Source organism: Dromaius novaehollandiae, chromosome 2, assembly GCF_036370855.1.
Source record: "Dromaius novaehollandiae isolate bDroNov1 chromosome 2, bDroNov1.hap1, whole genome shotgun sequence".
Lineage (NCBI taxonomy): Eukaryota > Metazoa > Chordata > Aves > Casuariiformes > Dromaiidae > Dromaius > Dromaius novaehollandiae.
Window position 1 is genome coordinate 84,947,827 of NC_088099.1, and position 15,196 is coordinate 84,963,022.

At 48.9% G+C, this 15,196-nt stretch overlaps 1 pseudogene; it reads left to right on the forward strand.

Moving 5' to 3' along the window:
• LOC112996418 (vesicle-associated membrane protein-associated protein B/C-like) overlaps positions 1-8,690 on the forward strand; it is a 66,456-nt pseudogene extending 57,766 nt beyond the window's left edge.
• Positions 8,691-15,196: the final 6,506 nt, after the last annotated feature.

Here is a 15,196-nt window from a genome sequence, read left to right on the forward strand (position 1 = left end):
ACATTGTGTGTGTGGCTGTAGTCTGCCTTTGGCCCATATTTTGTTTTTAAGACCGTGCAGTGTAATGAACTGGACCCAAACTCATAACACAACTTTAATGAAGCTCTACTGATTTCACTGCCAGTTAAGCACAGATATTTTCTTTCTTCTGTCTGTTTGTTCCTTGTTGCTCTTCTTTGCTTTTTTATTTTCATCTTGAATGTAGTGGAAGAATCAAGAAGATGCCAGCTGGGTGTGTGGGGGAGTATAAGTAATATTAACAGTAATTATATAATTACACCATAACCATCCCTGTTTATGTTATATTTTGTTCTCAGAGGGCCTCACCCATTCTCACAGTCAGAAAACATACACGCTGAAGTCCAGTCTCTCTCCATTACGTTTTTCCCTGGTCTGGTCTTCCTAACTAACTTTTTTTTTTTTTTTATCTTTCATCCTGTCCTACCATCTAGTAAAGCAGAACAGTTACACTTGGCTCTTAAGATGGTCTCCTGAATTTCTTGCTCTTTCATGCTCAAAATGAGTGCTTTCATTTTTCCCCTAACTTGAAGCTTTAATATGACACTTGAATCCAGCTTCTAGTCAATCTTTCAACAGTTTAGGCTATGTATCCACTTAGGAAAAATAGCAGGCATTAGGTGCTGCTGCATTAAGGTTTTCCTTTTATGCTAAAGGAAGATGAATGGAAGGCTGAAAACTCTGGGATGCTGAATGAGTGAATAATAGTGACTACTTCTGCTTAGGGAATGAGATAAGTGAGCCAGTGAGGTATTTCTTCATCAGCTACTTTTGTACAGCCTCTAAAAATGTGTCTGTTCCTGTTGTCTGTGTACTAGCTGTTAGTTATTACCATGGTGTTTCCTCTGCAGCAGCTGTGGAAAACTCAGTCTTTAATTTCTATTTCTGTGCTTCCATCCCTCTTTAACGGCAGAGTCCATGTCATCCTCCAGCCTATCTAAAATGGTGCAACTCTCTAGCCTCACTTAACTTGGACTTTCTTTGACTTTTGTTCTGGTTCTCTTTTGTTTTTCCTTTGACCTTTATATGATTTAAGTCTTATTTCTAAGTACATAAAGGCTATATGGGGAAGCTATATATGCAGTTGATGGATTGAAAAGATGACATGTTGGCTACATGTTAAATGAGCCTAAATGCAACAAATTTCCATTAATTTGGAGATGAGGTTTTTCACGTTAGCTCAGATACCAGTAGAAGTCCACATATACCTCCAATATAGTATGGGTGTCAACATTTACCAAAAAAAAAACCTCATGAAAAAGCCTAGTGGTTGACTTGCATTTAACTCAGTTTCAGCTTGATTGATACTAATACATAAGTATGTTAAAGTTAGCTTTCCTATTAGTAATTCATATAAATAAAAGCTAGTGAAATGCAAATACTGTGATTGGTCTAGATAGTTTAGAGAGACAGGTTAAAATTAAAGATTCATTTTGAATTTGACCCACTTGTGTGATTTTGGAAGTTGCTTTCAATACGTTTAGAAGTACTGGGATAATTCAGGCATGAATCACTTCTAGGACACTGAATTTCTCTGGCGATCTTTTCAGATCGATTCTTAAGCTTCTAAGAAAAAAAAAGTTTATCTTAACTGTTGATATGTGGGAGAATAATGAATCATGCACTGTAGATAAAGAGAATTCAGTAAGAAATCACAAAAGAAGTAGGGAAAAATATTCTGAGATTTAAAAAAAATAAAAGCTTTTCAGACTCTAACAATCACTTTCTGGCTTGGGCACTTTTTCCTTGAACTCATTAACTTGAGAGTAAGTGAACCATTCTCCTCAGGAATGATCTTATAAAATGGTAGTGGTTATGAGATACAAACAACCCCCCCCAGATTTTATTCTGAGAGATAAGCTCTCTGTATTCTAGGTCAGCTTGGTCTCCATTGTAAGAACACTGTAGTGATAAGTATTAGAATCAGAGGAAGAGGGTAGTTTCATTTATTAAATTTTTGTAAGTATTGTAGCTTAAATCATATTGTCAAAGTACAGAGTCTGAATTTTCTCTGCTATAATTTCTGATATGAAGCAAGATTCTTTTCAATATGCTGTTACTCTAATTGTCCTATAGATCTCATTTTATATGTAACTGATGGGTTTCCCTGTCTAGAAGGACCACTGCTGTACATTGGCTATTGCTTAGGACACGAGTTTTGGGTTTTGTTTTAAAATAGAGCAAGTTTTAGTTCTTTCTGCATAGTTTCTGACTGCTAGAATGTCTTACAATATTCTCTTGCTAATAAGGCTTGTCTATACTGTCAAACTGGAATCTAACTCAAAATATGTCAGGGAAATGAGAGCTGGTAATTCTGAACCTGGCGGACACTGACAGCAAAAGAAAAATATATAAGTACACTGGCAATGATATTGGCTGAAAGTTAGACGTTCCCTAGCTACCAGAGCAGTGATGGTGTGAAGTAACTTTCCAATGGGAAGAATAATGGCAGGAAGCCTGATTAGCTTTAAAAATTTGATCTTAACAAAGAGCCAGCTAGTTCCCCAAAGTGATTTTGCAAGTCAGTGTTGCTAGGACAGATTTCGAAGACCCAGGAGTCCTGGGACACTAAACCCTCATTTTCGAAACCAAGTATCTAGCTAATTACTCATTTTTGATGAGAGAATTTTTGTTAGGGCAGTGGCAATATCGGGAATATACAGCCCCACAGGAAGATAAATACTGCTTAAACCTTAGGGAGATAGAAAATGAGACCATGCAGCAAAGTTACTTCGTAATCACAGTTCAGCTTCTTACATGGTTTAAATTCTGTCAATGCTGTTTTCAGTGAACACCTTGGTGGTGTGACTGTTACTTTAATACCCACGATGGGCAATTGTAACAAAAAAGATTGATGTGTGTGCTTAATGACACTGAACTCATTCCATCTGCAGCGGTGGGGCACGGTCCCTCCACTGGGAAGACTCCAGAGGGTGCATGGGGACCCTCCAGCAGCCAGTGGGCACGACACCCCCACGGGGCTGGGAGGAGCAGGAGGGCAGCTGCTGAGAGGGCCTTGCTGGGCCCCATGGGGTGGGCAGGGGGGCCTGGGTGTGGCTGCAGCCCCGCCCCCTCTTGTTGGGTGGGGTCCTGCGCACAATAGGAGGCAGCCGGGTGGCAGCGGCGGTCCCTGGCGGCAGCGGTGGCCAGGCAGGAGCTGAATCTGTGGTGTGAGCGTCCTGTGCGCAGCGAGAGCCTGAGCCGCACACGGTGAGAGCTGCTCCCTTCCCTCCTCTGCCCATGCGGACAAAGAGGCTGCAGGGAGCTGGGCTCGGGGCTGCCAGGGCTTCAGCATGGCCCCACCAGCTGGGGGGCTGGAGGGGACGAGGAGGGGGCAAGGAGCCGGGACCCTCACTGGGCTGCTCTGAGACCCAGCAGCGGGCTCTTGCTTCCACGGGGAGGCTTTTCTCCTGGGGCCCTGGGGACCTTCTTCGGGACCTGCCTCTTGCCTTCGGCCAGCGCTTGTGCTTCGGGGCACTGGGGAAAAGCATTGCCCGCTTCGAAGGAGAAGGAGAAATTGTCCTGGCAGCAGAGCCCCCCAAGGGGGAGGCAGGGCAGCAGTTTGGGGGCGGGAGAGAGCTGGGGGAAGCTTGTGAGCTGGCCCCGACCCTCTCTTTCCTGCTCTCCCCGGTTGCTGGTCTTGCAGACGGTGGCAATCCAAGGGCAGGGCCGTGAAGGAAGGGGCCTTTGCAGAGCTCTCGCCTCTGGAGCCTCCAGCTGCGTCCCTTGGGGGACAGGTGTCCCGATCCAATATTGGGGGGGTTTCGTTACGATCCCAAGGACGAGATTAAGATGCTAAAACCGGTCAAATATCATACAACCTTTTAAATTTATTTTCCACGGAATGGGGAGAAAAGGTGGGGGAAGAAGGCGAAGGGGAGGAAAGAGAGAAAGAAAGAGAGAGAAATGGGGGAGAGAGAAAGAGATATTACCACCCGTGGATCCAGCGGCATCCCGTTGGTCCTCTTCACCCTGGGTGTAAATTTTAGCGATGCACGTGCAGTAATTACAACTCGAGCAGGGTCCGACCCTAGGTTCCCGCTGAAAAGTTTGGAGCCAAATCAAGGCAAATTAAATAAATAAATTGTAATGACACGCGTGCAGTAGTTACAGCTCGAGTTGGGTGCCTCCGAAGAGGGACCCTGAACAAAGAAATCCCTGGGCAATTATAGCTTTTTCAAATTAAGTTTCCCACCCCTCACGTGGTAGTTCAGACCAATAGTAATTTTTGGATCTGGGGTCTCCTGCTCCCTATTGGGTCTCATCGTTGTTCCCAGGCAGGCTGCTTTTCTCCCTTATCTTTACTGTTGCGGTTTCTGCTGACAAATGTGTTGATTCCTCGGGTTCTGCCCTTGTCTCTTAAGGCCCTGACCAACAGGTGTTGTTCCAGCAATTAGCACTGCCCCAGCAGTGACAGTAGGTGTTATCTTCCCAGGTCCTGACGAGGAGGATATAATCCAGACCCCCCCTAATTAACACTTTTTCAGCAGTGAGGGGAGGCTTTGTTTCCCAGGGTCCTGGCGCCCAAGCAGGCCTTATTTCAAAGCCTTGACATCCTCCCTCCTGGAGTGTGAAGCATAGGAATGCAAACTGCTTGTAACTCCCTTATCTTTCCAGTCTGCACCAGCTCTGGGGCCCTTTCTCACTGAACTAGGGAGTGCGGCTAAGCAAGTTTTATAAAAGTTGTGTTAAGCAGCAGTAATTTGCAGTCCAGGTCCCAAAGTCTCTGTCCAATCGTGGTCCGGTTCAGCGCAGGCTCGGTGACCATTTCGGGGGTCGCAGCAGCTCAGTCCTGTTTCCACTGGGAACAGATGGCTTGTTCGGGGTTTTGGTTTGCTTGCACCTTATGTACCAAGAAATGTTTAAGGCAAAAGTTCACTCATCTGTCCGCCACAACAGGTGAGAGCTTGGCTGGACTGGGAGCATGTTGGGCTGCTGCTGAGCGCTGGGCAGGGAAAGCCCTGGGCCCTGCCCTCCTTGGAGATGCGGAGAGCAGGGGCAGTTGTCCTGAATCTTCTTGCTGCCTTTGCGCCTCTTGCCTTCTCCTTCTCAGTTTATGTGCATTTTCCCCTGACCCACTGTCCCTGTGGGCAGCGGAGGAGAGAGGGACTGCGACAGAGCACCTCTGCCATCCAGCAGGTAGCACCTGGGGAGGAGAGGAGGGCACAAGAGGCACCTGAGCATCCCCGGGCACCGCCATGGCTCACACAAGTGCCTGGCTGGCTCTGCAGGGGCCTGGCTGGGGGTGGGCAGGCAGAGGGGGCTCTGTTGGAGCTGGGACTCCTTCCTCTGGTGTGAGCGGCTCTGTGTGTGCACGTGTGTGTGCACACGTGTGAGTGTGTGTAGAGCAGGTCCCAGTCTCTGGGCATGACTGGGGAGGGCAGGGAGAGGCGGCTCTGAGCCCACACTCACGCCTGCTCCCCTCACTTGCAGGATGGAGAGGCTGAGGAGGAGGCTGAAGATGAGTGTAGGGGCAGACAGCGAGGGATTGGACAAGATAGAGTTAAGGAGCTGAAAGCCTTGGGAGGAATAAATAGCAGTATGTAGATAAGGTAGTAGCCGCACGGGATGAGAAGGGGTGATGATGGGAACATGACCTTTGAGAAAGTACCGATCTGGGCTAGAGCTTATATAAAGGGCTTGCTTGCTTGAATAAAGCTGATTCTGATCCAGCACATCGGAGTCTGTGAATCAGACCGCCACAAATGGCGCCCAAACAGGGACTTGAAGACTGACTTCATCCAGGGCTGTAGAGGCAGTGGTTAGCTGAACCGGTGGCAGAGCCTGGCTGAACAGAGAGCTGCTGAAAGGAAGCAGAAGGGGAGCCGCTGAAAGGAAGCGGCGTTGTGCACAACAGGGTACCTAGCGCTGGGTGGAGGTAAGCAGCCAGGAACGCGTGGGAGTCGTGGGAAACGGAATCTCCCCGCAGGATAGGTCCGTGCTAAACGTAATGCAAAAGACTTTGAAACAGCATGGCACAGAGATGCCCCCCCAAGATCTCAAAATGCTTTTAGTGTGGGCACGCTCGAACTGTCCCGAGGTGAATTCCAGTACGATTTATAGCCTTGGTACCTGGGGCTCAACTGAAGTTAAACTCTGGGACGCGGCAACAAGAAGCGGTAAGATGGCGGCAGGACTTATAGCCCCATGGCATATCATGCTTGAGACCCTGAAAGAGCATAACAAAAAAAAAACACAGGGACCGGAGGCACCCGCAGCCCCCACAGCACCTCCATCAAGTGACACGGTGGTGGGGGCAGTGGGTGGATGGAACTCCCCAGGAAACGACCCAGACAATCCATTTGACCCAGGGCCGATCGATCCGGAACAGGAGCTGGACCTCTATCCGCCTCTTAATGCGCCTTGCTGTGTCCATCTTACGGCCCCTTTGGAACCATCGCCCCCTCAAGAGAAGGGGCCGCCCATGAGTGCGGACTGCCCACAACCTCCGCCACTGACCCGGCCTTCTGGGAAGGATCCATCGCCCCAGGGCCGCTCAGCAGGGTGTGACTACACCAGCCGGGCACACCCACCGCCTGCCTTCTTCCCTTCCTCCTTTCCTTCCTGCCTTCCTTCACCTCCCGCCCGGCCCTTCCTCTCTCTGCCTGGTGCCGCCTCCACCTGGTGTCGCCACCGCCGAGCAGCAGGAGGAGGAACATGGCGAAAGCGGAGCAGGCCTCAGCCTCGAACCGCAGCACGAGCTCAAATTCAAAGAGCCTTTCACAGATGATGTCACCACAAACCTGAAGCTTGGCAATCCCACAGACAGAAAGATGTGCTTCAAAGTTAAGACCACAGCACCACGTAGATACTGTGTAAGACCTAACAGTGCAATTATCGATGCAGGAACATCAATTAATGTTTCTGTGATGCCACAGCCTTTTGACTATGATCCTAATGAGTAAAGTAAACACAAGTTTATGGTTAAAAAACAGAAAAGAAAAAAAAAGAAAAAAAAAAAAAGAAACAGTCTGTTTGCTCCAGCTGATACTTCAGATGTGGAAGCAGTATGGAATGAGGCAAAACCAGAAGAACTCATGCATTTGAAACTTAGGTGTGTGTTTGAGCTACCAACGGAAAATGATACGCCTTATGACATAGAAATGAAAGTGTATCTACAACTGCAACAAAGACAGATTCTTCTGTAATGTCTAAATCAATAAGTCCCTGTTTGGAGGCACCCAGCTTGAGCTGTAATTACTGCATGTGTATCATTAAAATTTAATTATTTAATTTGCTTTGATTTGGCTCTGAACTTTTCTGCGGGAACCTAGGGTCAGGCCCTGTTATGGTGGCTGACAAGCCTAATTTCCATAACAGTTTGGCAACCCAGGTGGGACCCTAGGTGACCACTGTCAGGGCCTCTCATCTCCAAACGATCATCTGGCGCCATTGGGTGAGTTCACCTGGGATCTTTGGCAATGAGAGGCACCAAAAAGGTGAGTCTTAAATTCCCGCCTAAATTCTAAATTCCAGCCTGGTAACAGTGCCCTGTAAGTGGTATGCGGGCTGATCGCTGTAAGATGTACCAGGGAATGGGTGCAAGTCCCATCCCCAGGGTTTGAGTGGGTTTTAAGTCCCAGCTCAGTCCGGCCAGAAAGGGGAGTGCGCAGCCTGATCAGCATAAGGCACACTGCAAGACTGTAAGACAGAAGTCTAGAGTCACTGTGACTGGTGTGAGCGTGAACAGTACTGTGTGGGTGAGTGTGTATAGCCGACCGGGGCGCCCGTCGGCTGAGGAAGCCGCCCACTGCAAAGGGACAGCAGTCCTAGCAGTTAAAGCCTTGGGTAGTGTGAGTGCAGTTCCCAGAGAGTGAGAGAAAGAGTGTGTGTGATTAAAAAAAAAAAAAAAAAAAAAAAGTTGGTCCAACTGTGTCAGGAGGATTGCCCATTCCTGACAGAGGAGGAAAACCCAGCGTAACCCAGCAAGGGACTTTTGATCAGCAGGCTAAATTGTCCCATGATTTCTTTTTTTTTCTCCAAAATGCAAAAGCGCTACAAAAAACTTATCACAAGAGACCAGGCCCAAAATATTATTCGAAGTTGCCCCAATTGCCAAAATGTATCCCCGTTACCACCCTACTTAGGGACCAACCCTCGAGGCCTGTAACCCTGCAATGTCTGGCAGACAGACGTTACCCATTATCCCTTATTCAGAAGATTGAAATATGTCCATGTCCCTGTAGGTACCTTTTCCCATTACATTGTCACTACTGCCTATGCTGGGGAAAAAAAGCCGTGATGTATGTCGTCACTGGCTTGCCTGTTTTGCCACAATGGGGGTTCCCACTCAAATTAAAACTGACAATGGTCCTGCATGCACTGCACAGCAAACGCAGGCATTTCTTCAAACCTGGGGGGTCACTCGTGGCCGGAATTCCCTGTTCCCCAACTGGCCAGGCAATAGTGGAACGTATCCATCGTACTCTAAAAAACATGCTTGAAAAACAAAAAAGGGGGAGTAGCCCCGGTGCCTCCCTACAAGAGCAGCTATGGAAAGCCTTATATGTTCTCAACCTCTTAAACCGTTATACGGACCAAAGTACAGTTAATAAGCATTCCTCATGCCCTATGTGGTGAGAACAGCCTCGGGTTCACTACAAGAACCTGGAAACAGGTCAATGGAGTGAACCAGTAGACATAATAACATGGGGGAAAGGCTATGCTTGTGTCTCCACAGGTAAAGGGCCTCGTTGGATGCCTGCACGGCTGATTCGACCTGTTGACGCATCCCTCGAAACACCAAACAAGGACTGAGAGCCAGTTAAGATAAGCCTATTTCGGGATATCTTCTGGCAATATCTGCCTGCGTCATGCAGGGTAAATACCTATTCATAAAAGCTTACGGCGACTACACGACCTTACTAATAAGTTGTAGATAGAATCAGGGTGCAACCCTTTTAAGGGGTAGGACTGAACGTTAGATTTAGGGTCGTGGGTTAAGAAGGTACTGGCGTGTGGATTGGTAATCTTGCTAAGATTTCTAGCCCTTGCTATCTATCTCCCCTGCTTAATAAGCCTTATGCAGAGAATGACTTGAAGGGCTTTGCATCAAGTACTTGTTGTACAAATACACGCTGCACTGGCAATATTTAGTTTAGAAGATAAAAAAGGGGGAGATATGGGGGCAGACAGCGAGGGATTGGACAAGATAGAGTTAAGGAGCTGAAAGCCATGGGAGGAATACATAGCAGTATGTAGATAAGGTGGTAGCCACACGGAATGAGGAGTGATGATGGGAACATGACCTTTGGGAAAGTACCAATCCGGGCTAGAGCTTATATAAAGGGCTTGCTTGCTTGAATAAAGTTGATTCTGATCCAGCACATCGGAGTCCATGAATCAGACCACCACAGATGAGGACAGCCAAGGTGTCCCGATGGCCAGTGCCAGGTGTTGTGCAGCCTGCTGCTGGCAGAGGCCAGTGTCAGGAGAGGAGAGCAGAGAGAGCAGCTCCCGCAGAGCCCAAGTCCTCCAGTGAGCCCACAGGGCCGTGTCCCGGGAGGCAGCTGAGGAAGCAGCATCCTGCTGAGGTTCGGAGCTGGTGGCAGGCAGTGTGTGGCTGCTTTTGCTGTGGCCAGAGGTGCCAGGAGGCCGGCAGCACCCTCACCCCACCTGCGTCGCCTGCCCTGGCGAGAAGGCCAAGGGCTGCCCCCAGCTCAGGACAGCACACAGAGCATCCTCCCCGCAGCAGCACCTCCACCCTGCAGTCTGCTGAGTGCCTGGGAGAGGAGAGCAGCTGCCTGGCCTGCGAGGGACGAGGGGTCATGCTGGCCATCTGCACCATCAGCCTCACCTTCTACACAGAAAGTGAGATAAGCTCCCTGGGCAGCTGGGACAACGAGGGCTATGCCGGGGACTGCAGCTCCCTGGCCTCAGAGGATGCGGAGGATGACAGTGAAAGCTATAACTCCAGCTGTGTCCTCGAGGTGCAAAGCATGAGCACGTTTGGGTCCTTTGCTGACACCAAGGACCCTGCCGTGACCCATGCCTACACCTCAGGCGCACATGGTGGTGGGGAGAGGACCAAGAGCTGCACTGCCAGCCCCGCAGAAGACACTGGCAGTGAGTGAACATCCCTGCGCTGCCAGGAGGCAGACAAAGAGCATCGGGACTCACACCTCCAGCTCTGCCAGTGGTGTGGGTGGTGAGCCAACATCCCTGCCCAGTGTGGAAACCAGCCCTGGCGTGATGTTAGTCTGCGACTCCAGCTCTGCCTTTGACACGGGCAGTGAAAAAAGGTCCCTGAGCAGCTGGGCACAGCAAGAGCAGTGTCAGGGACTGCCACTCCATCTCACATGTGACAGGTGGGATCACAGAGTACCCCAACACATTCTCTAAGCTTGCATGCAGCAGGTTGGGAGAGCTAAAGCCACCTGGAATTGAAACTGGTCATGGCCATGAAGGGCAACAAGAAAGGCTGCTAGAATGACATTTGCAGCAAAAGGCAGGCTAGGGAAAAGGTGGGCCCGCTCCTGTACTGAATGCCTTCTTTGCCGCCGTTTTGATTGGTAAGAATGGCTGTCAGCAATCCTAGGCCACAGAGACCAGTGGGGAAGTCTGGAGCAAGGCTGACTTACCCTTGGTGGAGGAGCATCAGGTTAAGGAACACCTCAACAAACTGGACAGACGAGTCCATGGGCCCTGACAGGATGCACCCACGAGTGCTGCGGGCGCTGGCCAATGTCACTGCAAAGCTACTCTCGATTGTCCTTGAAAGGTCATGGTGATCAGGAGAGGGCTCTGAGAACCGGAGGAGAGCAAATGTCACTCCTTTCATCTTCAAGGAGGGCAAGGAGGAGAATGCAGCCAATTATGGGCTGGGCAGCCTCCCTGCCATGCCTGCGAAGGTGATGGAGCAACGAATCCTGGAGACTATTTCCAGGCACATGACGGACCACAAGGTTATTGGCACGAGACAGCCTTTTACAAGGAGAGCACTGGCCTGGTGGGGGAGGGCAGAACACTGGATGTTGTTTACTGTGACTTGAGGCAAGGCTTTGGACACTCTCTCCCATAACATCCTCCTAGACCAGCTGAGGAAGTGCAAGCTAGGCAAGTGCTCTGGCTGAAGAATGCTGAGGCTGAAACTGGGCTGAAGTGCTGGGCTTCGATGGCTGTGATCAGTGGCACGAAGACCAGCTGGAGGCCAGTCACTCGTGGTGTCCCCCAGGAGGCCAGCACTGTTTAGCATCTTCATTAATGGCCTGAAGGATGGGACCAAATGCACCCACAGCAGGGTCGCAGAGGATACAAAACAGGGAGCAGTGGCTGATACGCACCAGATGGCTGTGCTGCTATCGAGAAGCACCTTGCCAGGCTGGAGAAAGGGGCAGAGAGGCACCTCAAGTTCCACCATGGTGAGTGCCAAGTCCTGCAGCTGGGAAGGATGCAGTCCCTGCATCAGTACAGGCTGGGGGCCCACCAGCTGCAGAGCAGCTTTGCCCAGCAGGACCTGGGCGTCATGGCAGACAAGAAGTTGAACACGGGCCCGCCACATGCCCACATGGCACAGAAGCCCAGCAGCATCCTGGGCCGCGTTAGGAAGAGCATTGCCAGCAGGTGGAAGGAGGCCATCTTTCCCCTCTCCTCAGCCCTGGTGAGGCCCCACCCAGAGTGCTGTGTCCAGGACTGGGCTCCCCAGTCCAAGAGAGAGGCGGCTCTACTAGAGCAAGCCCAGTGAAGGGCCACAGAGATGCTTAAGGGATGGAGGCCTGTGTCATCCCAGGAGAGGCAGAGAGAGCCGGGACTGTTCTGCCTGGAGAAGATGAGGCTCAGGGGTGCTCTTCTCCATATGTCTAAATCCCTGAGGCGAGGGGGTCCAGAAGACAGACTCTGCTCACTGGTGCCCAGGGACAGGACAAGAGGCACTGGGCACAACCTGAAACACTGGAAAGTCCACCTGAGCACAAGGAAACATGTCTTTCCTGTGAGGGGGTTCAACACTGGAGCAGGTTGGCCAGAGAGGTGGTGATGCCCCCCCTCCTTGGAGATATTCAGAAGCCAACTGAGCATGGTTTGGCACAACCTGCTCTGGCCAACTCTGCTTGAGCCGGGGGGTTGGACCAGATGGTCTCCAGAGCTCCCCTCCAACCCTCAATAATTCTGGGATAAGTGGAAGGCAGGATTAACACAGAGTCCAACTGGGGAAATGAAAGGCCAAGGGAAGAAGAAAAGGACTCTCTCTAGACGGGGCTGGGGGAGGCAGTTTGGTTGTCTTTTTCTTGAGGGGAGGGCGGTGTGTTTCTTTTTTCAACCCATCTCTATGGCCACTACTGCTTGTTACCAAACCAACCAATAAACCAACCATGAGGGCCATGTCCTTCAGGCTTTGTGGTCCGGCTTGAGTTCACATCTCTCGGGAATCCTCAGAGGAAACAAAAACACCCCCACAATCCAAAAGGAAGAAGAGAAGCACATGGTTGCCCAGAGAAGCCAGAAGCTGCAGTGTCAGTGACAGCAGCACACCAAGGAGGATGCTGGCCCGTTTCTGGTTCTTTGACTGACCCCACAGACCGGGCGCTTGCTTTCCTCATCCTGAACAGGGACAACAGCCTAGCCACCCTATATGGACAGGGCATTCTTCCATTTCTCCTTCCTGATCTGTTGGGCAAATCCCTCTTTCCCCACAAGCAGGCATGGGTTCTCCACGGCTTCCTCAAGTATGCCTTAGGACAAATGGGCAAGACTCCAAGGAGTCCAGTCCCTGGCCTTGCCAGTGTTGTGTGTATACCTACTGCTGCTTTGCCATGCAGGTTCACCCTCCAGGTCCCTGCACACCATGGCAGGACTGCTTGGGCTGTCTCATGTCTTGGGCAAATCTGCAAGTGGCCAGCTGTGTGGACAGTGAGACATTGCTCTTTTTCTCTGGCCTGCTTCTCTTTCCTGCTCTCTACGCCCTTCTTACTTCCCCATGGAGTCAGTAAGCGAAGCAGAAGCCTGTGCCACAGCCTGCCCTGGGGGGGTCTTCTGGTGGCCAAAGGCATCATGGCAAAGGTTATGTGTTGCCTGAAGCACCCAGGACACACATGGAGCCTGGGGGTAGTCCTGGAGGACAGGCACAGGCCAAGAGGGCCAAAGCTGATGTCAGAGGAGACATCCGTGCTCCAAACTGTGTCAAGACAGAGGGAGCCTGAACTCAGAGCATGTGTGGCTAGTGGTGGAGAGAGGAACACTGACAGAGCAGCTCAGCCACCCAGCAGGTAGTTCACTTTGGTTCAGGATTGAGACACATTGATGGACTAGTCAAAGGGAGCTTGTGTTATTTTTCCTAATATTCATTCTCTGGATTTATTACTAAAGGGGTAAGTGTCCCAGGCTGTCAATCTGACAACTCTCATTAGTACTGAAGACTCTACTGTGTATAGGAAAATATAATCTTTTAAATTCTATTTACCCTTTTGATAATATAAGGCCGAGCAAGGTAAATACTAAAGAATGTCCTTCTAAAAGATTCTAAATTTCTAATCTCTTTTTTTGAATGCCCTTTTTACACTTCTGAAAGCGTATGAATCCCATGTTTTTAGCTATTAGACCAGGTGGCAATTTTGGCACTCAGAAGAATGAAAGTCCTTGGAAGGACTTCACCACTTAATCTCTGTGTGTGAGACTGCAATGATTTCACCTACCTCATTTCTGAACTCAGTGACTACATCTTGCCCTACTTCCTGTTATGCTTGATAGAATTAAAAACACAGTCTACTCATCAATGTGCTTACATATCCTTTCCTGACAGTTAGAGCTAGTGTTAGCAAGTGACTCTTAAAATCATTGCTGGTGTCAATCCAGTACAGTGTAGCTAAGTCCTGAGAGAAGTTTTACATATAGACACTATTTTTTCTTTGTTTAATTATTAGACACCAAGCAGTGATCTGGGATGCTCTTAAAGAATTTTTCTGTACCAGCATCTGCTCAGTCCTGCCCTATCAGTCTATATTCTACATTAAAAGCTACATTTAGCTTTTTCTACCTCTTCAGGGTCTCAGTGACACAGCCTTCACAGTCTCAGAACTGGTTTCATGCATTTTGTGAAGCACCCTTGAATCACTGCATGAGTTGTTCATTTTATGGTGTCCTCAGCACAACACTTACTCCACGCAAACTTATTCAAACTGTTCATTGGATACTTACGTGATTGAGGAGACTGGTTTCACCAAAGTCTTTTGGAGAAGCAGTTAAAGAGCCTCTTCAGTTCTGTCTCTAATGTTTACGGTTTCAATCTCTGAAATACCTTTAATTGGCAGAATAGGATTGGTGGGAGGGGGAGGAAATCACATCTCACTTCATAACTTCTCTAAATGAATTTTATAGAACTACTTAACAAGTGATGAGGACTCATATGAGTCAAAAGCTTAAGAGTTCTTAGGAAACTGTTGTGCTGGCAGCCACAAGTGGTAGAAAATGATTTCACTGATCTCTTGTAATTGAAACTTTTGAATCAGTGAGACAAAGGTGGGGCTTCCAGAAGAACAAATATGAGAGATGATATTATGACAGTCCATTGACATCTGAATTGTTCTTTCAGTGGCGATCTCAGTTTAAATCCCAGCCCTGCTTCCTCCATCCATTCAGTTCTCTTCTCAGTGAAGATTATTTTGCCCCTCCTTCTCCTTTACCTGCCTTTTATTTCCCTCCCTTCTTAACAGGGCATTTAGGTCTTTTCATGTTTTCCACCATTTTCATGACTCTCCTTGCACCCACCCATCTCTGCTGACATGGAACAAATTCAGCTCTCTGCTTTCTGAGCCAATACTGAGTCATTGTTTGTGCATACTGTATGACATTTTCCCTTCATGTCTAGGTGACAGCTCCCTGTATATGACAGAAGATGCTCAGAGATTTAAAATCTCATCTGTCCCACTGACAAGCTTTTCATGCCACCAGCTGTTGCTGGTAAGCCTAGTATTCTAACTGTCTTTTTAGGCTATTATTCTGTTTGATTATTTTTCTAAGAAGCAGCTGTAACTACCTAGCTGCATATGTATTTGTGCTTTGAAAGTGACCCAGACATCTTAAAAGACTTTTCTTAAATCTTTCTGTGTGGTAACATTCGTGTCTTCTCACAATAGTGAGGGTTACAGGATCTGGCCATGATTGTGTGACCACTAGTCTTAGTCTTGGCATATCTTATAGCTTAGCTATATATGACTAAGAAGGTTTCAGCTCTTTTTGTCAATAT